At 39.4% G+C, this 23367-nt stretch overlaps 1 protein-coding gene across 4 annotated transcripts in view; it reads right to left on the bottom strand.

The window, feature by feature from the left end:
- stox2b (storkhead box 2b) overlaps positions 1-23367 on the bottom strand; it is a 56271-nt gene that overhangs the window by 20056 nt on the left and 12848 nt on the right. Inside the window, exons 1-2 of one of the 4 annotated variants that reach the window (XM_036575582.1) lie at positions 5250-5513; positions 3972-4353 (exon numbers count right to left, since the gene is read on the bottom strand). The exons of 1 other annotated variant lie outside the window; for it this stretch is intronic. The gene's annotated coding sequence lies outside the window, so the exon portion shown is untranslated. Of the gene's footprint in view, positions 1-3971; positions 4432-5249; positions 5514-11659; positions 11746-23367 lie in introns of those variants that run through there. 2 more of the 4 variants (XM_036575583.1, XM_036575581.1) reach the window with 2 other exon arrangements.

The following is a 23367-nucleotide window of genomic DNA, read 5'->3' as shown; positions in this document are numbered from 1 at the left end:
AGTGAAAAATGTAAGTGTATGTGCACCTGCTACTGGTGGCATGACGCTCTTGGTAAGTGGACTCAAAGTGTATAAGCTGCTCACTCACATCTTGCATGCTGGTGTTTAGACAAAACATTGCTAGTTCAAACACAGTTGAAATACCAGCACTGCAGATATTACAAGCTTTCATTTTCCATTGCAAGACTGTTTCAAGCCACAGACATTTAGATCTCTTTATAAACGTCTGAACATGTGTGTCACTGCTGCAGGGTGTGGATAAAGCCTGCTTAAGTCACCTCCAATAAAAATGCAAAAAATAAGGAATAGAGGACCAGAACTGGATAACGCTTAATACAGCTGACACTTGATCCACTAAAATATGTCCGAATTGGTTCTGATCCCGATCCTTCGATCAGATGGGGAACTCTCTAGATTTATCCGTAATGGGGAATTAAAGACTTTGCATAACATACGCTACATCTTTCATAAACTTAATCTCTGAAGTGACACTGTATGTTTCTCCATTATACAACATGCCATTTTCTTATTCAGAGGCTTGTATTCAGTCTAACCTTACGATCGTTATGTGGCATGTAGGACAGCACATGGTCAACCATTCCAGCATGTTATATAATTAGGACATTTCTTGACTTATTTGAAACAAAGAGCGATACAGACTGGTCTGGTGCTCTGGGTAGAATAACCCCACCAATGGAAGAAATGCAAGATATACTTTAGAACACTTGACATAAAAGCAACTGTGTAATTCTAATAACAGTTACTTCTGTGATGTACCACACAAGAACAAACCCATTCAACTCTTCTGAGTGGAGCAGTGTTTTCTCTTGCCGCCTTGGCCTGTTTGATCAGGCTTTGATCACGCTGACAGTGCTCAGAGCTGAGCGAGGCCAGCGACTGTATTCAACAAGAGGATGCTACCAACTGCTTGCATTACAATAGAGAGAGAAAGAGAGATAATGAGATAAAAGGCTGAAACTCAGCCGGGCTGCATGTAGAGCGTTACTGGAATTCTACACAAATATTATACTAATATTTACATGAAACAAGCAGAACAACAATAATAAACAGTAATAAACAATGTGCAGAACCAAGTCATAAAGAAATGCATACTGGACACCAAACAACAGTCACATGCAAAACTGTCAAATTACATGCTTTGTTGATGTTCTAAGTGAAGATAAGTTCATCTTCCACAGCAAACTTAAATATGACACTTTACTGCAAATATCAGTGCACATTTTCTATTTATCTGCTCAGTTTAACATACCGTAAATCATAAAACATATATTTTATGTTTTTGTATATATGTGCCATAGCCATATTTTCTATTTTATTTGTTCCACAATATGTTAAATTCAGGGAATCAACACTGATTGTGCATTAAAACGCCCGTAAGTGTGTCTCTGTAGAGGACGTGTTAACTTTTTTCACTTAGAAAGTCAACGAATTGTCAGGTGTGCCCAAACATTTGCATATGACTGCTGTAAAATGTTTGAGTATTACTATAAATGAAGCAATCAATTGAAAGATAATCAGAATTTACAGTCTGTTAAGCTAACTGTAAATTCTGGGGAGGAAATCCTGAACCTTTTTATTCCAAAGCTAACTTGACTGACAAGACACTGCTGATTTTGGCACTGGTGTGTCAAATGTAAATACGCTAATGCATTACAACTTAGTGGAAACTGATAAGAGGGCTCAGGTTGATTTTTTTAGGATGTTAATGATAAAATCTGACAGCTTTTCAGGCCGTGAGACCTCAGAAGGGAAATATAGATCGTATCTGGCCTTCCAGACCTCTCAGGGATCAAACACACCACTCAATCCTGACGCAATAAGAGCCAAGTGAACTAAAGCCACCTTGAAAAAAAACATAGTAATCGAACAATAGGACCTTCAGAGATGGTAGGGATATCCGAGAAAGTGGAGAGAGGGAAAAAACGTAGTGGTATTGATGGGTATCGGTATTGGGCCGATATCAATAGAAAATGCCGGATGCACTGATGCACTGCTATGTGAACCGTGGGCTGATGCCAATCTGATATTTTTCACGCACTCATCCACCAATGCTGATGTGTGAACATTTATAAAATGTTGAAACTGAAACTACATGGATCAGCAATACAGAGAACTGTGAAATTTATTTGTGTAGGCTTACAAAAGCAGTCAAAGCAGTTAAATAAAATGCAGTTTTTTTTTTTATTACAGTAGATCAGCATCACCAAAACATTCTTATACCAAAAATACGTCATCAAATATCAGTTTGAATTATGAGTCAAATCTAAACATCTGTCTGATGCCAGTTATTTTTAGGAGCAATTATCTGCCGACACTGATAATCCTGACATTATCATGCCTCCCTACTCGTACTGTGTGAGCTGATGCTGTTAGCTGTGTATTTCTTGCTGTGGGGTAGTAGAGCGTCTGAGTAGTCTGAACATGATAGCCTACTTTTAGATGTTTATCTGAAAGGAAAACTTTCTACATAACAAAGTTGTTATGTAAACATAACGACTCAAAGCCATTTACATTTACAGAGTTTTGATGTGAAACAGCATATAGTGGAGACACTTACCAACACAGTTTCTTTACAGTGGTGGTAATAGGAGCCATGGGTTGAGCGTCTATAATGTAAACAGTAAACCACCAGTGAACCTACACATGTTTTTATATGTAATGTTAATGGGTAAATAGCAATAAATCTGAAAGCAGACCTTTTCCTTAATGGATTATTTTGCCTTACTATGCCCTGTATATACATCTCTGCAATGAACAGATTTAAAAAATACATTTTAGGCCAAAACCGTCTCAAAGCTACCACTGCGCAGACCACCACTGTAAACAAGTCAGACTTTGTATGTTTCTCTAGAACGCTGCATTTCACATCAAACCACTCTGACTGACTTTGTTTACATCTTCACTATTTAATTATGCAGACATTTTGAAAGATCAGTGGACTTCCCCTTCCAATGTCACAAAAATCAGTTAATTTTAAGAAATTAAAGAACAAAATATGGGATTAATGTCAGCCGATACTCAAGGTTTCAATATCAGTACTGGAAAAGAAGAAGTGGTTTGGTTTGCCCGATTGTTTAGCTTCACTTTTTACTACTTCACAGGATCACAAGACCTTCAGAGAGAGAGAGATACAGACAGAGAGAGAGAGAGAGAGATACAAAGAGAGTGTGGCAGACATTTTCGGCCTGTCCTGCTCTGGCCATGGCTCCTTCCCTCCCCCCGAGAGAGGAGCAGTGGGGGTGAAGCACAGCTGCGGTGGTCTCTGACGGCTCTGAAAGGGGAAAACACCCCGGACCCCTCCTCCGACAACAACAACTGCATCACACAGCCCACCAGAGACTAAACTCGTCATGTAACGAAAGGCAGGACCCCGCTCCTCTATATTTCTCTCTCTCTCTCTTTCTGTCTCTCTCACATGGCTAAAGAAGAGGATCTCTGTAAAAAGGCATAAAAGAGAGAAAGAAAGAGAGAGAGGGAGAAACACAGAGCAAAAAAGACAGAAAAGAGAGAGCTCCATAGGTGGAGAGAGGGGGAGAGAGAGGGAGACCTCAACAGACAGGGTTGTAAATGTGCATGCATGAGTGTGATAGCAGATGCAGTGAGCCGTCATTTTGCCGACATGAGTGCTCTGTGCTATCAGCCATTCAGCAGGACAGATAGAGAGAGGGAGGGAGGGAGGGAGAGACAGAGAGAGAGAGAGATAGGGACAGTGAGTAATAGTAGAGGTGTAAAGACGCTGGTGCAGTAGTAAACAATCCTGTTCAGCGAGGGCTTCTTTGTCCACGCATCTCTCCACCAACCCCACCCCCTTCTTTTGTGATTCATTGTGACGACACGACGCTGCACCGTCCGTCCCCATTACACCTCCCCGACGCAGCCGGAGCACAAAATCCCAAAAAACCCACACAGCACCGTCGCAGAAGACAGAAAGAAAGAACACACTCCTCTACCTCTGTTTTTCCTCCGCGGCTCCAGCTCCTAATCCAAACGGAGCGTCCTTCCCAGCCTCTTCCGCAGACAAATGAGCATTCAGCCAGGGCTCTCTTACCCAGCATGCTCCGGTCCACACAAAGACAGGGGAGGTGTGACCAATCACATTGTGACTGAGCTCACACTGCTCTGCTCCCTCCCTGCTCACGCACTCCTGGAATGCCCACTGACACTCAAGCTAGTGGGCGGCCCTTTTTTCCACGAGACGTTGTTATGGCAACGCTTCCCAGTAGTACCCAGCACCTCCTCAGTGAGACATTTTTCCCTCCATCTCTCTCTCTCTCTCTCCCCGAGCCTCTCTCTGTTTAGCGCCACTCTCCTTCACCAATCCATATGTTTCTGCTGGAGTATGAATTTATGAGGGAGAGAGAGAGAGAAAATGAGAAACAGACAGTGAGAGAGGATGAGAAAGAGGAAGAGGGAGAGAATGAGACAGAGAGACAGAAAAGAAAAAAGTGGGAAAGAAAAGAAAATGAGAGAGGAAGAGAGAAGGAGAGACTGAGCGAAAGAGAAAAAGACAGGAAGACTGACGGAGAGAGAGAGAGAAGAGAGGAAGAGGGAAAGAAAATGAGAGAAAGGGAGAGAAGAGAGAGAAAGGGCGAGTGACAGAGATGGGGAGAGAGAGTAAATAAAAGAGAGAGAGAGAGAGAAGGGAAAGAAAAGAAAATGAGTAAGGAGAGAAAGAGAGAAGGGGAAACAGAGAGAACGAGAGAGCAAAAGACAGAGGAAGACTGACAGAGAGGAAGAGAGAAAAAAACAGGAAGAGGAAAAGAGAGCGAGAGAGGCGAAGAGAGCGAGAGAGCGATTGAGAATGGGGGAGTGAGAGAGAAAGAGAAGATGAAGAAAGAAGGAGAAAGAGACAGATAAAGACTGACAGAGAGGGAGAGAGAGAGAAAAGAGAGGAAGAGGAAAAGAGAGAAATTGAGAGAGAGAGAGAGAAAAGAGTGAGAATGGGGGAGTGAGAGAGAGGGAGAGAAAGAGAGAGAAGATGAAGAGAGAGAGAATGAGAAAGAAAGAGAAAATAAGAAAGAGAAAAACGAAAAAAGGAAAGAAAAGAAAATGAGAGACAGGAGAAAAAGAGAGAAAGAGAACAAGAGAGAAAAAGACAGAGAAAGACTGACAGAGAGGGAGAGGGAAAGACAGAAAATGGGAGAGGGAGATAGAAAGAAAAAAAAAGAGAGAGAGAGAGAGAGAGAGAGAGAGAGAGAGAGAGAGAGAGAGGTGGGGGTGATTTCTACCTTGTTATCCTATTAGAGAATCCTGGGCCCTGTTGGCCTTTGGTTGCAGGCCAGGCAGTACAGAGAAGAGCCTTTCCCTGAGTAACACTGCTTTAAGCACTGCTGCTCTACATCCACACACACCACCAATCTGCTGTGCTGAGGCCTCTCCTGTGTGTTGGGTAAGAGTCTGTTGGCATAGCAGCAGCGAAGCTGTAGTAAAGCTGTTAATGTGACGACAGAGTGTGAGAGGAGGAGTTAGATTGAGGGAAAAGTGGAAGAAAGAGGGAGATAAAGAGACGGGGGAGGGGTTATCTATGCGTGTGGGGGAGGGTGGACCGTTAGAGGAGATTCTAACTGGCACAAAGGTCTTCTGCTTTATTCAGATCTGCTCCGAGGATTTGCTGTCTCATGCCGAACCCCCCCCGCCCGCCGCCCCCAACCCGCTACTGAATTCCCGTTCCCACGCCTGAATGCACAAAGCAGAAGTGAGGGGCCACAACCTTAAATTAAAAGCGAGGCCAGCGCTTAATGACAATGCTTAAAGTCGACCTACTCATTACTGTAATTAACTTAAAACAGGAACACGCTGATTAGAGCACGCTGCTGTATGGAAGGCCTACAGAGACACAAACAGTTCCTGGAGTTTGCCCAAAAAACTACAAGAATGACCTTGGAGACTGACTACAGGAGTCACAGGCTGTCAAACAAGGAACTCAAACAAGTTAGCCATCCAAAGATGCCAGGCTGAGAGATACAAAATCAACTATATCCTCTATGTGCAGACTTTTGAATAGAAATATGGATCTAAACAGCAGAACTGATCCAAAACATTTAACGTCACTGTCCCATACGTTGTTGGGAGTGGGCTTTACCCATTCTAGAAATATCGATGCTATATTATGCTTAATACCATTTTATATGAGAAATAAAAACGTGTTTTTTTTTTTTAAGGTGTGTCACGTGTCATTCTTTTCAAACTATGTCTTACTACAAATGGACATACAGAACTTTGGATTAAACTTTACATTTACTTTTTAATTCATACTTATTTACAATAATCTTTTGAGATTACTATTTATCAAATTTTGGAGAACCATCCCTTCTAAATAGGGCTGTTTGATTTCAGAAATTTTGGAGTCCATCGAGTCCAAGTGAATGGAATCCAAGAGTCTTGTTAGACAAATTTCCCATATGGGACAATAAAAGTAAATCTACTAAAACTAAATCTACTAAATCTTTCCACTCAATAATCCCTGTTCCAAAAAGCAGAAGAGAGAAGGACATGTGGCAGAAACATTAATGCAATGCAATATTAATTGTATTTTACCCTAACAAGGAAATTTGGAGAGCTAACGCTAACTAAATTAGCATACTAACAGCAGGGGCTGGATAAACTCTACATGATTCTCCTCTGTCAGATCCTCCAGGTGGGTCGATGTTTTGGCACTTGTAATGCTTTTTGATTGTAAGCCACGATTTTTTGCTACAAATTTATCATTTCAACTGTTTTTTCCATTGTGTCTAATGTAAAATTCAGCTGGACTGTGGACGTGTGAGTTGTAGAAGGGTCTATTTTTCATATAGACAGTCTGGACAGGGACAGCAGAATATCTCTCAACGTCACTGTGTGGCACTGAGTTCAACGCTCTAGAGTCGACTCTTGAATGCCTGAAATCAAAGAATCGATTCTTTTTGGGGTCGACTCCCGGCCCTATGTGTAACCACTACATGTTTTATCATAACAGCAGAAAACTCAGTGTTTTAATGAAGTGGTGTTTTTAAAAGCTTGCAATGATGCTGGACCAGAAATAAAGAGTAAAAACAGGACTCTTAATGTGGTCCATCTGCCAAGTATGGCTGAACGATTTGGAAAAAAATTCTCATTGCAAGTTGTTTTGACCAAAATTGAAACTACTATATAAATGCAAATATTTTCTATAAATTAAGCTCCAGGCCCTTTTTTGTCAAGAAGACAATACATTCATTTTTTCAGGCTTGAGGCTTGAACACTGAATCTACACTGTTAGAAATAAAGGTTCTGTGCAGGCACATTTCTCGTAAATCAAGGTATAAACAATGTAAATGTACCCTTAAAGGTACAACAGTGCTTTTAAGGTCTAATTGTGTACCTTAAATAAGTTTTTCCAGGTGAAAAGTACGTATTTTTACTTTTCATAACCGAATGTTTTAAAACAGAACAATAAAATAAAAGCCTGAAGATGAGACGGGAGTGTGTGGAGTCAGTACAACTTACAAAATATAATTTCAATGGATTATGGTACAGTTATGTTCCCTGACTAAAGGTACTGAGATGTTCCCCTGAGGGTACCACCCCAGTGACAAGAGGGGCCTGCCCCAGAGACAGTTTAGGACCTTTATTTCTGAAGGTGTACTGAACCAGACTGCTAGTTTATTATTTAAGTTAAATTTCCCCACTAAAAACTCTGCAGAACTTGAGATTTAAAAATTCTGCTCTTTCAGAGTGATTTCGATATAAAAACAACTCATTGTTCAGCCCTACAGCCAAAACATGTTTACTGTCTGATGTTTCCTTCTTTACTTTTGCACTGAGGCTAATGGAACAAGTAATGGAAGCTTATACAGCATAAATTAGCCCTGTGCAAACTGCATGTCCAAATCATTCCACACTTGCCTCAAACCGAGTCGAGCTGTTAAGTAAACTCAAACAGACTTGCTTATTTGGCTTCAATGCTCCTTCTGTTATTCTGCCTCTAGATTGTGGACCTTCTATTAGGCAGTCAAGCTCAGTACACACTTAAGAAACATTTGAAAACATATCGCTTTCATTTAGCACTGAATTAAAATAACTCTTTTTGCATTTTTATTTTAATTTGTTCTGGATTATTGCTTTAATTTGACTTGAATGAATACTAATAACTTTCAATTATTTAAACTTGTTCCTTTATATTTTACTCACCAAGCAGTACCTGTGAGAGAGGAAAATCAAATAGGGATATTTAATTTCTATAGCTATTAAACTTTAGCCCCTGACTGTAAAGCACTTTGAGCTGCCACCAGTATGAAAAATGCTGTATAAATAAAGTTATTATTATTATTATTTCTGATACTGTATCACATTATCTATGCAATGTGTTTCTGTCCATGTTTATACCTTGAAACTGTAGCATCTAAAAGTAGCAGTAGCATCTTAAAGCCTCATTATTTCCTACTTTTGTCCATTTTTATAGACAGCAGGACATTCCACAAACTAAAGAGGCAAACTTCAAACAGGTCTTGATGGACTCCATTTGCTTTAAGTGGGAAAATGTGTCTAAATTTGACTTTTTGCCAGTCTAGAATGTGTAACGTTAAATAGTAAATCTCTTGGATAGCAAAGTAAATAGAAAGTCTGAACTTAAATCACGTCCTGGGGGAAAATTCAACGCTCCCTAAACACAGGAGACAAATTACGGGTTGAATGTAAATTTTCTGAATTCCAGACAAACTATCGAAATGATACTGAGGCCTCAATTCATCATCAGCCTGTTTTACAGCAGGGGAATCCCCACTGAATCACGGTGCTGCAAGTATTCCCTCAGCTATGCTTAAGTGTGAGCTCCTCCTCGGCCCTCCGCAGTTCAGGCCTTTACCTCCTGATGTGTGAAAACACAGAGCAGGTGCTACTCCAACAAATCATCAGCCAAGAGGAACCGGCTGGCAGGGCCGGGCTGTCCGTCCCAGGCGTCTGCAGGATTACGACATCTCTGCTAAGTTCATCAAACTGACAAGTTTTAAGACAGGGCTGGGGAGCTCTGGTCCTGGAGGTCCGGATTCATGCACAGTTCGGCGATTTTCCTGCTCAAGCACACCTGATTCAGAGCAGCAGTTAACGATCAGGTTTAGTCAGTCAGAAATCAGTAGACTGTGCTGGACTCCAGTCCTCAGCTCTCCATCCCAGCTTTCATCAAACTGCCAAACTGCAGAGCAGAAGCAGGTTAAGGAGAACGCTCACTGGCTTCTCCTCTTAGAAATATGAAAAATTAATCTGGAGCTATAGAGAAGTGCATGACTTAAACGTATGAGGTTCTGACTGACCAAATTGCACAAGACTGCGATATGCAAATTAACTCCACTCACCATATTTTGTTTTACTAAGGAAGCTAACTTCAAATAGATTTTACTGTGTAAATAGTTTTTAATATATAGGAATCACAAAATGAGCATTTTGTCATGACCGACATGAACATTTTATTTCCAGTGCCTCCACTGATTTTAAGACATCGAAAATTCTGAGTTTTATATTTATATTTTAACTATTACTCTTTAATTGCAATAGTTTTAGTTAAATATATCCAGTTTGACTGACTGATATGATTGTCAGTTCTCAATGGTCACATCTGTTGACGTTTTGGGGCAACGTGTGGAAGAACATCTTGTACCATCAGTTGCACTTCAGACCACTTTCCTAAGCAGATAAATCTGATGACTGCGAGCTCATTGAAAGGAAAAGAGAACTCAGCCAAACCTTGGTGAAGGACGTGTCTTCTGATAACGTAAGTACATTATCTGCTATTGTCATCATATCTTCATCAGTTTAATATTAATCTGGCATTTGAGACCTAAACATCGGGCCAGACCTTTTGAGTCTGTGCATGTGACGGTTATATGTAAAGACGTATGATGTGGTTTGAAAAACCCGAAATCCCACCCAACAGCTCTGACTTTTAAATGATCATTTCAGGCTCTACAGGGTGACTCTTCTCCTGACTCAGTAATGCTACTTCTTTCAGTTTTAACAGAAACGGTTACATAGTGTAGCTTAAAATTCAAATAAACAGCACAAACCCACAGTTTAAATAACTTAAATACGGTAAGACTCTCAGCGGGGCTACCCAGATTTTGATTTCTGTTAATCACCACTTATTTTTACTATTTTTCCAATCAGCCCTTCTCACAACTATTTTCTGCTTTTTATGTCATAACATGTTATTGTCATGCTGAAGGTTAGACGTGGATACACTTTAAAAGTGTTCTCAATGTTGCAACCGAATAAAGGAGCAAGTTATCAGAAACATAGTGGCAATATTTTGGGGTCTAGTCTCTACAGTTGTTTGCAAAAGTTTGGGCACCCCTAGTCAAATGACATGTTCTGCTGATTTTCCATGTAAAAATAAGTGAACATCTCCTGCACATTTTAAGGCACAATTACAGTTTCTTTACTAAATTTGACATATTGGGGAAAAATAACCACAAAATGTGAAAAAAGTTAAGTACACATTTTATATTGTATGTTTTATTTTTCCCAATATGTTAAACTCAGTAAATAAATAGAAACTGTGCTCTAAAATGGCTTATTTAAATTAGAAAGAATAAAGAAAGTTAAAGTAAGACAATCAACAAAACATATAATTTAAAGTTTTGCCTACGACTGTATCATGCAGCCCTACCAAAAACAAATATACTTAAAAGAACTTTCTTCCTCAACGTAAATAAATACTCCATAGTGTAGGGCACCAAATAACACCAGCCATTTCAAAGAGACAAATCTTTTGGATTTTCTGACCACGTGCACGGCTATTATAGCATACAACAACTTCACAAACCCACATCTATGAGTGACAATTAAAGGCCATAAAAGACGTCTTGAGTTACCAAAACCACACCAACTGTCTCAGTAACATCACACCTTACTTTAAAATCATCAATCACGCACATGACAGTTGCCACCTCACCGGTTATATGGAACACAAGGGTTTCTGTACTTGTTTCAACACTAGATGGAGATAATCAACAGAAGCCAGTGGGGCAGGGTCAGACTGGGGATCAATTTGTATTAGAAAAGAGGGAAAAAACAGACTGACAGACACTAAAACTCTAAAGCAAGGCTGTTTTTCTTCTTTTCCATTTTCGCTTCACCTTTGAATGTCACATTTTAAAGCACCAAATGCCTGGCTGCATTCTGCCCCACTCAAATTCCTGTTGTGACACGCTTTGGCCCGCTATGTTTCCCTACTTCAGCCACAGTTTAACCGTCAACACAGCGACTGAGGCTTTAAAGCAGAATCAGTAACACCACATCAGGGCTGCACTTCTACAAGAAAAGAGCTCCATTTCAAATGACCGCTCAGTGAAGACATCAAAGTGAGCGACAGTGCCCTGCTCTCCAATTCAATTTTATGACGCAATTTGGACAAAAGTAATGAAATGTTGTAAAGTAACCAGTGTTGTCAAAAAAAAACCTATTTTTCAAGAAGCACTTGAGCTCATTGTTGGTCGTATGGAGTTTCAGCTGGTCCTGCTTTATCATTTAAATCAGCCTCGTTAGGAATCAGCTCAACCTCCACGAGTGTGCTATGGAAACCTTAGGCAAACAAACAGCACCGGCCAGCAGCTCAATCTCAAACACATTGACATAAAAAGGTAATGAAGGAAATGAATGATAGAATACATTCCATTTAATTTCCTACCTGCAACTCAGAGGATTTAGTCCTCATAACACAGAGAAATTACATGAGGCGAGGCACAGGGAAAGAGAAAGTGCAAGAGAGAGACGGAGAAACATAGACGGCAATAAAGTAGGATGGGCCATAAAGTGGTGTGTCAAAGACAGACAGAGATATGCTATTACAACAAAAAGCAACAGCAGCAAACAGTCAATGCAGCAAGTCTGCCTCCACATACACACATTGCCTGATAAAGTCTGTAGGCATCTAGATTTTCAAAATGAAGCATAAATTAACAGTGAGAAAAAAAAAATTCCAGGAGGCAAAATGTGCAGACTTTTAACAGGAAGTGTGTATGTACGTGTGAACTGATGATTGACATTAAAGTGTCATATCCTCACACGCACACACCTCAAATACACTTCAACCCGCAAATATTCACAGACACACAAAAAAAAACCCAGCAAAACTATCAGCAGCATGAACACACAAACACACTCGCCAGGCCTAGTGAAAGCTGCTAAACCACAGCTCGGTCTCTGGTATGCAGCTCAGTCACCCTCAGATATGAAGATTAAAAACCTCCCCAAAAAGCCAACTCCCTACGACACAGAGGAGAACACAGATTCCTCTCCGAAGCATCGTGCTGTGTGTATTTGGATGCAGCAGGATAAAATCAGAGGGGGTGCATATACATTTATATATACTGGACTGAGCATGACCGATATATCAGTTGGTCACTAATATCATGATATTAACCTGTGAGTTTATCAGTATTGGTTAAAACATTGTCAATAACGTGCCGATAATTAGTGTCTTTTTTGGTCGCATTAGCACCGGAATTCACACCCATGATAGGGACTAAAAAAAAACTGGGAACCCCACTATGAGTTAGGCCCTTATTAACTCTGACAACAACGACTTGCAACTAGCAACAATTCTTGCTGAACTGGTCGGTGTGAACACAAAGCATCATGATTACAATAAAATATGTAAAATGGCAGTCCCTAGTGCTAGTATGTAGTTTTATATGTATATGGTAAAGCACTGTTGTAGGACCAAAACCTTGCATCTCCAAAATGGTAACTTTAGAGAAGAAGGAAATACATACTTCACTTTTAATGTAAGTCAAAGGAACCAGACTTTTTACCAGGTCATTTTCTTTTGGTCCATTCATCATGACATTTACACACAATGTAAAAGGTAACAGGCATTTAAAAATTATGTAAAAAACTGAAAAACCTCAAAAATGGAGATACGAGGTTCTTCTTCCAACAGCAGTAATAAATAGTATTTATATAACATGAGAACGAGTTTGATTTTCCGCTGTTTATTTAATTTGTGATCATTGTGACCCCTGAGTCATATGACAGTCATTTTTCACTACAAAATTATCACGTAGCAGAATTTTCAGTCCTTTTAAAATGGGTAAATCCTAATATCATGTATAAAACACACACACACAAAAATGATAAACACACTGATCAGATCAGAGATCTTATTCTGTTGTACGCTGTTCTAAGTATCCCATGTGCTATAATGAAAAACTGAATACTGCTGATGTTCAAATCAATGCTTTGAAATGTAGGTCTACTGCTGATATTACCCCCTACTGGCCACTCAGAGCGCTGACCACTGCCCATCTGACTTTCCATCCTGCTTTATTAAAGCTCTGCTTTAATGGCACTGTGTGCATTTCTACTATTCTTTTTGAGGCTTTGGGTTAGAAACACGCACTAAAGCTAACTCACTAAAAAAAACTTTGTAAAATTGTTGGAAAAATTACCTGTATTTTGGAAAAAAGGTTAAATGCATGTAAATGTAAATTCACAGAAACAAGTTATCACCTTTATTTCATAGACATCTGAGTTTATTTTAATGGTTGTTACTGTTATTATTGAAATGGTGAAATGCTGAATTACAGTAAAAGGCAGTATTTCTAAGTAATTAAATTACTGTCATTTAACAGATTTTTACTATCATTGAGAAAACAAAATTTTACTGTTAATTAACAGGTTTTGTCTGGCACTGTTGCCAGAAGTTGTACCATTTTTTAAAAAGATTTTTTTGCAGTATTGCTAAAGCTAATTCATTTAAAATGAGCATGAATCAGAAATCATACTGCATTTTTCTTCCATGCCGTGTCACATTTCCAAGCAATACCCAGTATCAGGGAGAGTCTCTGAGTTAGCTGAGCATTTTCTCTTGATGATAGGTGAGGGCGGTTGGGGGGAGGAGAAACAGAATATTATTGGTTAATATTCTTCTCTGGCGCACACTGGACATCATTAAAACTCAGAAGTCAGTTAGAGGTGGGAAAAAGTCATTATGTTTTGATGGAAGATTATGGACAACAATAATTAAGTGTTTTAAATGATCCGATCAGACGTGCTAAATATGACCAGCTACATGAACCAACAAGAAAAAAGGTTCACTTTAAAGACTATTTTGTAGCTAGTTAGTGTCACTGTCTATGAATAAATAAAAAAAATCTGGTGTGTTGGTTTAATAATGCAAAGTTGTATTGTTTCAAGAATGAGGAACTAAAGTAACTGCACTCTGGTTTCTTAGAAACAATCCCCAACAGTGCTCATAATTAAAGTCTCGAGTTTCAGTGCACTGTTCAGTGAGTTCAGTATTACACAGAGATGAATGATTTATATGTATTTAAATAATCAATGAAACAGATCTAACCTAAAACACATTCTACTTAAAAAAGGGGAAAAAATCATTTAACCTGTATTTATGTGAAATTGCAGGAATTAGTTTGATGGATTGGAAATATATGTGACCCATTAGCTGTTTACTGAATTAATAATCTCCTACACTGATCGTGGTGTGCACAGTGGTAGATGTACACAAACACGGTCACACAGCTGTACGAATGCAAGCATATCAACACTGAGGGATGTTTTTTGGACAAAACATGACCCTCAACTAACAAGACTTTTCAGTGGAAAATCCCCACTGAGCATATAAATTAGCCCAAGACTAACCTTAATCTATGTCCGGAAAGCCAGCCCAGAGCGATTTCAGCCATTGCTTAACAAATGTGCTTTAAAGTGTTACGGGATAAAAATAGCACAGGGATACAGCACAAACCATCTGTACACAGTGGCACTGGGCCTTCACAGAGTAATGGTGCTGAAATGAAGCTAACCAGACTCCTGAGTACAGCCTGCTGAAAGCCCAGAGAGGGAAGCAGTTAGCCCTTAAAACAATACCCCAGCGTTTTTCAACCTTATCTGCCACGTCTGTATCACACAGTCGATTACCACAGACAATTTTGACACTTAATAACAGAACAGAAAACTCACAAACACTTTAATAGCCTAAAGAACTTAAAACCTTCCTGACTAAAGAACTAAAAATCGACTCGTGGCAAAACCTTGAGGAAGTTCATACTAGAAACCTTACGTCAAAACTACAGATCTATCAGCTGATAGCTCAAGACTTCAAGTACAAACTGGGAGTGTGTTCTTTTTTTGTCAATTAAAATGAATTTTTTAAGATTGCTATATTTTAGCTCCCAGGTTTTACATTCATGCAACACATCTAAATGCAATATCAGGACCTTACAGCAGGTAACCACAATTAAAATGTTCTTCCTATACCAATTTCCATAACTGTCTCATTTCTATTAACCCTATCGAATCAAGCATTTGGCCAGTGACCCATTCTGGGAATTTGGCAATGGCCCCTTTAATTTGTTTAAATCTGCCACCAGTAAAGTGACAGCATGTGCAAGTCCACATTGGCCAGAGTGAAACGCTGTGTAGAACCAGAGCTTAGTGTGTTATCACGTTTTCTATCACTGTATAAAAGGTGCATGTATTACTACAGTTTGATGTACTGTGATGTCTTCTGGGTGACTGCGCACTTGTTGTTTAGTTCAATCAGTCAGAAAGCACTTGTTATTGTTTTGTTTAATAAGAGTTATTTGTTTATGTTGTTGTTTACATTATAGGTATCGGAATCAGTCAAAACACAAAAAAAGTAGCAATCGGCGATTCACTACTTTGATTTTGGCAGACCATTTTAGGAGGTGCACATGTGAGGTGAATGCACTCGCGTTGTATTTGGATGCTGCTGCTAAACCTGCGCCAAAATTATCACGAGCCATTGTGCTAAATAGTTGCCTCTTACTTTTGATGTAGCACTATTTGATTCATGTTATTTACACAGACAACTGAGTTTAAAACACAAGTTTGGCACATTAACACTAGAAAGGCCAAGAATGTCATTTTAACTGTTTTCACATTTTGAGATAAAGATAAAACCCCATGTCTACTGTTTCCTGACTGAATTACTGCATATTTTAGTCTGACATTGTTGAGAGGTCAGTATTAAAAAGTATTAGAGTGTTTCTACCTTGTAGCACCATTAGCAGTCATCAAATAACATGTTATTTTAGCATCGGTTACTCTGTAGCCTACTTTAGGCTTTAAAAAAAGGCTAATGAAAATAGACCAAAAAAAAAAAAACTGGCTATTTAAAGGGTTAATATCCTCCACCTCATGGATCAGGTTTTCCTTTTCCATTTTAGGCCAATTTAACCACATTCTGATGAAACACGGCTGGTTTAACCGCAGTGTTCTGTTGAGGTGAAACATTAGCAGAATGCAATGCAGCGCATCAAAAATAGAAACACAGCACCCATCGCGCCCATCAAAAATGGCTCATCGTACCGCACTCTGGCACTCGCAGCCAGTGCGGACAACTTTGTTGACTGGAAAGTGAGCGTTTTGGTTTCGTCGTTGATGTTTGCACGCGACGCTTGCTGCTAGGAAAGGTTTTCTAACAGAATCCAATGCGTGTGATTCTATTTTAAGCGTCTTTCACATTCAAATTATTGTCTGTGGTAATCACCCGCATGTTACACATACAGCAGACAGAGATCAGGTTTTAAAGAACCGCCGGAGTATTTCTTTAAAACTGGGCAACGTTACAGTACTGATGCTTTCATTTACTCTGTTGTTTGTAGGTTTAAATTTCCTTTCAGCGAGAGAGAGGAAGAGATCAGAGAGAGAGCGAGAGAGAGAGATCAGAGAGAGGGAAGGAGAAAGAGAGAGAGAGAGAGCATTTTGGGTTAATCTGAGCAGGGAGATGAGAGTGATGCACAGCTTGAGTGTGTGTGTGTGTTTCTGCACAGTGGGTATTGTTGCGTCAGGGAGCCGAGGGGTAGGCATGGGTTAACGAGTTCATTTCTGTCCCAGCATGCATTGCTTTATCCATAATGCTGCGCTGTGTGCGTGGGAGCTGGTGTGTAAAAGGCAGATGATGTGCGCGGAGTGTGGTGTGTGTGCGTGTGTATGATAGAATAAAAGCCGAGTCAAAGTGCACAGCTGTACGCGTTCAGAGTTGAATAAGACTGAACCGCACGCTAAAGGCCGATTCCTTTTCTAAATCGTTTTTCCGTCGTCTGTCTGACGGAACAGACACGCTTCTATCATAACTGATGTGTCGGTCCACACCAGCTCCACTAGGTGCGCGTCTTGTACCCATCAAAACGTCCATCTTATAACGAGTCAAACTCCATGGAGATCCAATCAAATCACACACCCACTTTCTATGCCATTCTAAGCTATTTTTTAAATCATACTGAACTAAATGTTAAGCACTTGTTGGCCTAGTAGTTGAAAAGCAGCTCCTGCACCGTATGCTGTGTTAAGGCTACATAACAGGTCATTTATTTAACGACAACAGGGGTTAAAACTATGGGAATTGTGGCCCGATACCAATATCCCATATTTTGCATGCAAATGCCAATATTAACAAACTTTAACAAATCATAGAAATTGCAACTATATCTACTTGGATTATCAATACAAATAAACTTCATTTAACATTTATTATTAAAGATTATTATGGTGGCCCCTCGTTTCCATGACCACTACTGTGAGAAACCAGAGATAGTAGGTTTTTCTACAATACACCATTTCTCATCAAACTACTCCGGATGACTGTTTACATCTCAGCTAAGAATTATACAGAAACTTTGAGAAACTGGTGGAATTCCCCCATAATAATTTGTTATGAGGTCAGAAACTGATATTTCATGGCAAAGCTGCAGGAATAGTCTATAATTTACATATTAGCCATTTCCAGCCCCTGTCCTGAAGCCCCCTCTACACTGCAGCATTTTGTGTTTCCTCCACTCCAACAAAATTAAATCATATCGTTAGCCAATTATGAAGCTTGTCAAGCTGAGTCGGGTGTGTCAGAGCAAAGACATGAAATATGATGCGAGCACTGAGGCTACATAAAGCCCCATTCATTCTCCTATCAAGACCAGTGCTGGAGAGAGGCTTCACAAAGTCCGCGCATATACCAGAAATAAGCATTTTTGGAACACAATCCTTTTAATTATGCATTGTGTGGGAAGTAATATTTACATAAACATGTCTGAAATAAGAGGAATGAGTTCTGGACTTGGACAATTTATTCCATTCGGCTGCAGTTCTTGCTTTGTTACTTAGAAATACAGCTAATGAATATGTATTTCTGCATCTGTATATCTAACATCTTTGAAAATAGGATGTGCACTGCAAAAGGGCAGACAGGCCATGATAACGTGTAGGTGCTTAAAGGGGAATTCCACCAATTTTTCAAAATTGCTGCATAATTCAATGACAGAGAAGTCATTTAGAGGGTCAAATGTGAAAATGTTTATTGTACAGAAACTTAGCAACTTATTGTAGGGAAACTTTCTTTACAGTGGTGGTGAAAAGAACCAGGGGTCCCTGTGTTTACAACATAAATTATGTCCAATTTATTTACTATCCAACACCACCCACACAAGTTTTTTTTCAGTTTTATATATATATATATATATATATATACATACTATATATATATATATATATATATATATATATATATATATATATACATATATATGTTTCATAATGATAAAACAGCGGTAAATCTGAAAGTTTTCTTTAAGGAGTATTTTACCATAGAACACCCTGCATGTACCACACCGGCATGAACAGATTTTAAAAATAAATGTTTTAGACTAGAAGCTTATCTTAACACGATGTCTCAGACATCAAGCAGTATATTCATAACCATTACATGTGGTAATGGTTTAAGAGGTGTTAAACTCTTCAGACGTCTGGTTCCCATCTCCACCACTGTGTACAAATCCAACTTGGTAAATTTCTCTAGAACGGAGAATTTCACAACAAACCACTCTGAATAATTGTTTACATCTTAAATATTTAATCATACTTAAATGTGAAAAAACAATGCATTTCCCTTTTAGAGGGCCACAACAGTTTAAACAAAACAAATAACCGAACACTCTGGGACGTTTAAACTGCACATAACTGTCTGTAGGGGCCTGTAACCAGAAAACTGACCTTTGAATGTGTATAAAATTATACTAAGGTTCAAAGATCAAGTGCTGGAGAAGATGGGATGGAATGTCTTAAGGTCACTAGAAAAAAAGATAGAGGAGAAAGTTCAGAGGGGAGTGACAGCACATGGATACTGCAGGATGGAAAGGTCAGAAGATCAGTTCCTTACAGCAACATGTTCAGGTCCAAGGTCAGTCCTGTGAGCAAGTCAATCATTGAGGAAGGTAAGGACTTGACAGAGCACTCCGGACATGTAAATCAAGCCGGTGCCATGCACTGTTTATCGGTCTACATGTCTAGAGAATCTTCCACAGCCACCTTCTTCTTGTCTATTTACATGAGTGTCACTTCCCAATCGCAAGAGCCACCTCATACCACAAGATATGCATCTGAGAAGAAAGTCTGTATTGCAAATTACAACAGTGTTTTTGCAGTGCTGGGACGGCCATAGCACTGGCCAAGAGTTTAATGTTCTCTCTGCTCCATCACACCTGACAAATCTAATCTGACAAAGGTTAATGAGATTAATCATGGGTCTTAGAGCGGCAAAAGCACTACACTGTACAGTGCGACCCTCAAGGGCGGCAGCTGGGCATGGCTGTAGTTGTATGAAAAGGCTGGTAAGCAGACAAAGGCACACTCTGAAGACTTACAAATCAATAGAGGGAATTTTTACATGCTTAAAACAGGTTTAAACAGGGATGCACCAATATCACCTTTTTCCCTTAATACTCGATACCCTTTCCTCAAGTATCAATACTAAGCAATACTAAGGTACTCACTCTTATCTAACTTAACTATTCAATATGTACCTATAAGTCTTAATACTTACATGATACTACATTCCACTTTTAAATACTTTAAATACCAATATTACATGTGTGTGTGTGTGTGAGAACATATAGATAGTGAACATCTAAAATGCCTCTTCCCTGTTACTAAGAACCGTATTTAACAGCTGAAATAATGTAAACAATTTGACTGTGCTAAATAGTAAAAACACAACTGAACAATATTAAGAAACCTACGATGCAGTTGCTAGATGTAGTTACACTTCCGAACTTCTCCCATTTCTCCATGCATCCCACACACTCACGCTTACTTCAACAAGGATCACACTCTGCTGGAGTTTGGTACATATTACAGCCAGTGCCGCTATCAGTAGCAGCTGTTGAGCCACAAATTCTTGGCGTGATGCGAGGCCATGTCCTAGACCATGCCACGTCTGATGCAGCTGACTGACGGAGGCCACATCACTAGCAGTGTTACAGAAAACACTAGCTAAACTAGGCTAAATGCTAAGGAAATCACTGAGGAAGGTAAGGACTTGACAGAGCATTCCTGACATGTCAATCAAGCTGGTGACACGCACTGTTTATCTGTCTACATGTCTAGAGAATCTTCCACAGCCACCTTCTTCAGTGTTAGAGAAAACACTAGCTAAACTAGGCTAAACACCATTGTTAACCTTTAGGACTGGCTGTTCCTTCCATATATAACACTGATCCTCACTCCCTTGATAAGAACCTACACTAATGTTACCTCAGACTGCAACTGACTACACAGCGGGAGACGAGTGATTACTGCATGATGCGGACTCAGCCATTCAGGTACAGGGACTAACGTTAGTGTGTTCAGCTTTATTTGTATGCTGCTTTATCTGTGATTATTATTTGACATGCTGGTATAAAGTTTACGCCATAACGAATTCCTTGGGAAGAATTCCGACTGGCATTTCACCCACCGCTGTGTTTCAGGCACTGTCCTCAACTAATCAGCTGCTGACTAGTCTACACAACCTCCACCTGCCCCATCCTGCCCCTTCCTGCCTCCCAGCTCTAGTATCGTTAATAAGTTGTGCAACAACATACAGCCATCATTTTTTTTCAGTAAATTTTGTTCAAAATATTGTGAGAACACTGAATTGTGAACCCAGTATCATAAATCAAATCGAATCCTGGGCTGAGTGTATCATCACACCTTTAATGTGTAATGCAGAGACTTTGTAATTCACTAGTAAGCGGATTTTGTTTATCACCCATTACTACTGCCTCTCCTCGATTACTGGCGTTACAGATTTTGAAACGAGCATTTTAACTACTACTCGCTTCAGCTAAGCTCCATCTACTGCCGCTCTGTATGTGTTACTCAATAGCGCTTCTGAAATTGCTAGTATTCATGGTATCTATATTCTCTATTGCTGATACTAACACTGTATTTAAGGGCCAGTATTGGCCTCAATACCAATATGGTACCTGTGTCTGTGCAAGATTAGTATAAACCTTGTCTAAAACAGCAAGGCTTTGATCCTAAGGCTCAGAAGACTGTGAGCACAATATGCAATCTGTTTGCTAATGATGAGCTGTGTTGAAAGGAGAAAGCAGGACTTTAATACAATCCAAAAATCCCAACACTGCTACCACTCCCAGGTTGAATCATATGAATCAAAACGAACAGCTGAGACACAGTTGAAATAACATTATGTAAGTTGCAGCTAACTAGAGGGCTATGAATTTAAAAAACCTGGAAAAAAACAAAACCAAGGCTCAGCAAGTTTTAGTCAATCGAAAGAGTTAATATTGTTGTAACAGCGCCTCCTCCTGCTCTTTAACACGGTGTCGACGCTCCCTAGTTTTAGATTCCATTTTCCAAGGTCCTGTAACCTTTCAGCGACGTGCATAATGTGCAGTTTCTCCTAAAAACAGCCGCATATTTAACTCTGTCTCCTCATTTTTCACCACCATGCAATATTTTATTTGGCAAGTTCTCATTAAGACAGAAGTTAGGACACCCTAAAGTTAGAACAGTATTCAGGATTTTTTTTTCCAAGTTAGGAAGTTTCTGTAATGCTCTCCTTATCTGGAGATAAGATACTGAACTAAGGAAATATTGCTCTGTAATAGATACTGTGCCATGTGTTCAGACTTAGGATGTTTCTGGAATACGACCGCTGGACTCCATAAATACATCTATCATTAAGATAATAATTTCATGTAAAAAAAAATAATAAATCAATAAACACGTAAAAAGTGATGTACTGTGAAGTGACTCCTTAAAAAAGGAAAGCAGGTCAAAATGCAATAAGCATACAGTACAATTTCAATACTGCATTCCTGAAGCTATCCTGCAAACCTGTATATAATTGGCCACCCTTCACACCCAGCAGTGAAGAGCTCAAAGCCCACTAAGGCTAAACAATTTGGTAAAAATATCTAATTGTGATTTTTCTGACCAATACTGTGACTGCAATTTAAATGTGAATATTTTCATAAAGCTCCAGGCCTTTTTTGCCAAGAAGACCAATATGTGGACTTTTTTCAGGCTTCAGGCCTGAGTATACTGTGCCAGACTGATTTATTAGGTTAAAACGTTTTACTTAAAACTTAAAACAATGTTGAAAAATGTAAAAAATGTAATTAAAATTGCAGTTATTGTGATTTGAAAACTGCACTTTTTCAAATCGCAATTTCAGTGTAAAAAGATTAACCCCTTAAAATCCCAGACTTATGACATGCTAAGGCTTATTATTCAGTAACTACACGGACTACAATGCAAACTAGCTAAGTTACTCTTAGGTTATAGAAGAGTGTAGTAAAACTTGCCATGGCCCTGACCATTTAAAGGATATATATACATATATATATATATATATATATAAATATGTGTGTATCAGGCATAACATCATGGCAAGTTTTACTACACACATCCATAGGAAACTGGCAAAATCTACATATAATTACAATATGTAGCAAGACAACTAGCGAATCACCTTTTGCCCTCATCATGCAACCTTATAAGGACATTAGGAATACAGACTCACACTGTGCACGTTACAGCAACACTATAGCTGACTGCACTCGAATCCTTGGATTACACACTACAAATGTATGTCGTCCTTTTGGTGATAGAAGATGAGAAAGCTGGAAAAAGTTCAAGAAATGTCTGGAGTTGAACAGTCATCCCTAGCAGATGCTGAGAAGGCACTGCACAGCTCCTTTCACAAAAAGGTGATGACAATCTTGTCTGCATTAAAATACTTTTCTTTATGACTCTGCTCTTGTCCCCAGATATGTTATTTATGAGCTGGGATGTGCTTAAAAGTAGAAGGATTAAAAGCATGCCGGCGCGTTCCAGCACAGTCACAAAACACCAGACAGCATGCTGGTAAGAAAGGCCATGAAGCTGTCTTTGAAAGCATCAGTATTTATCATAGGCACTCTTGTCCTCACAATGTGGAAGACTAAGAAAAGAAAAGAAAAAAACAAGCTATGCGTATAGCGGGGTGCTCGTAAAACGATGACGGTGATTCTCAAAATGACTTGCAGTCGGCAAGAGGACACGAAAGGGGGCTTTCTTGGTTGTGGGCCAAAA

The sequence above is a fragment of the Colossoma macropomum genome, unplaced genomic scaffold (genome assembly GCF_904425465.1).
Source record: "Colossoma macropomum unplaced genomic scaffold, Colossoma_macropomum, whole genome shotgun sequence".
In the NCBI taxonomy this organism is placed as follows: Eukaryota; Metazoa; Chordata; class Actinopteri; order Characiformes; family Serrasalmidae; genus Colossoma; species Colossoma macropomum.
Note: the sequence above shows the minus strand (reverse complement) of the source record. Positions and strands in the feature narration are given on the sequence as shown.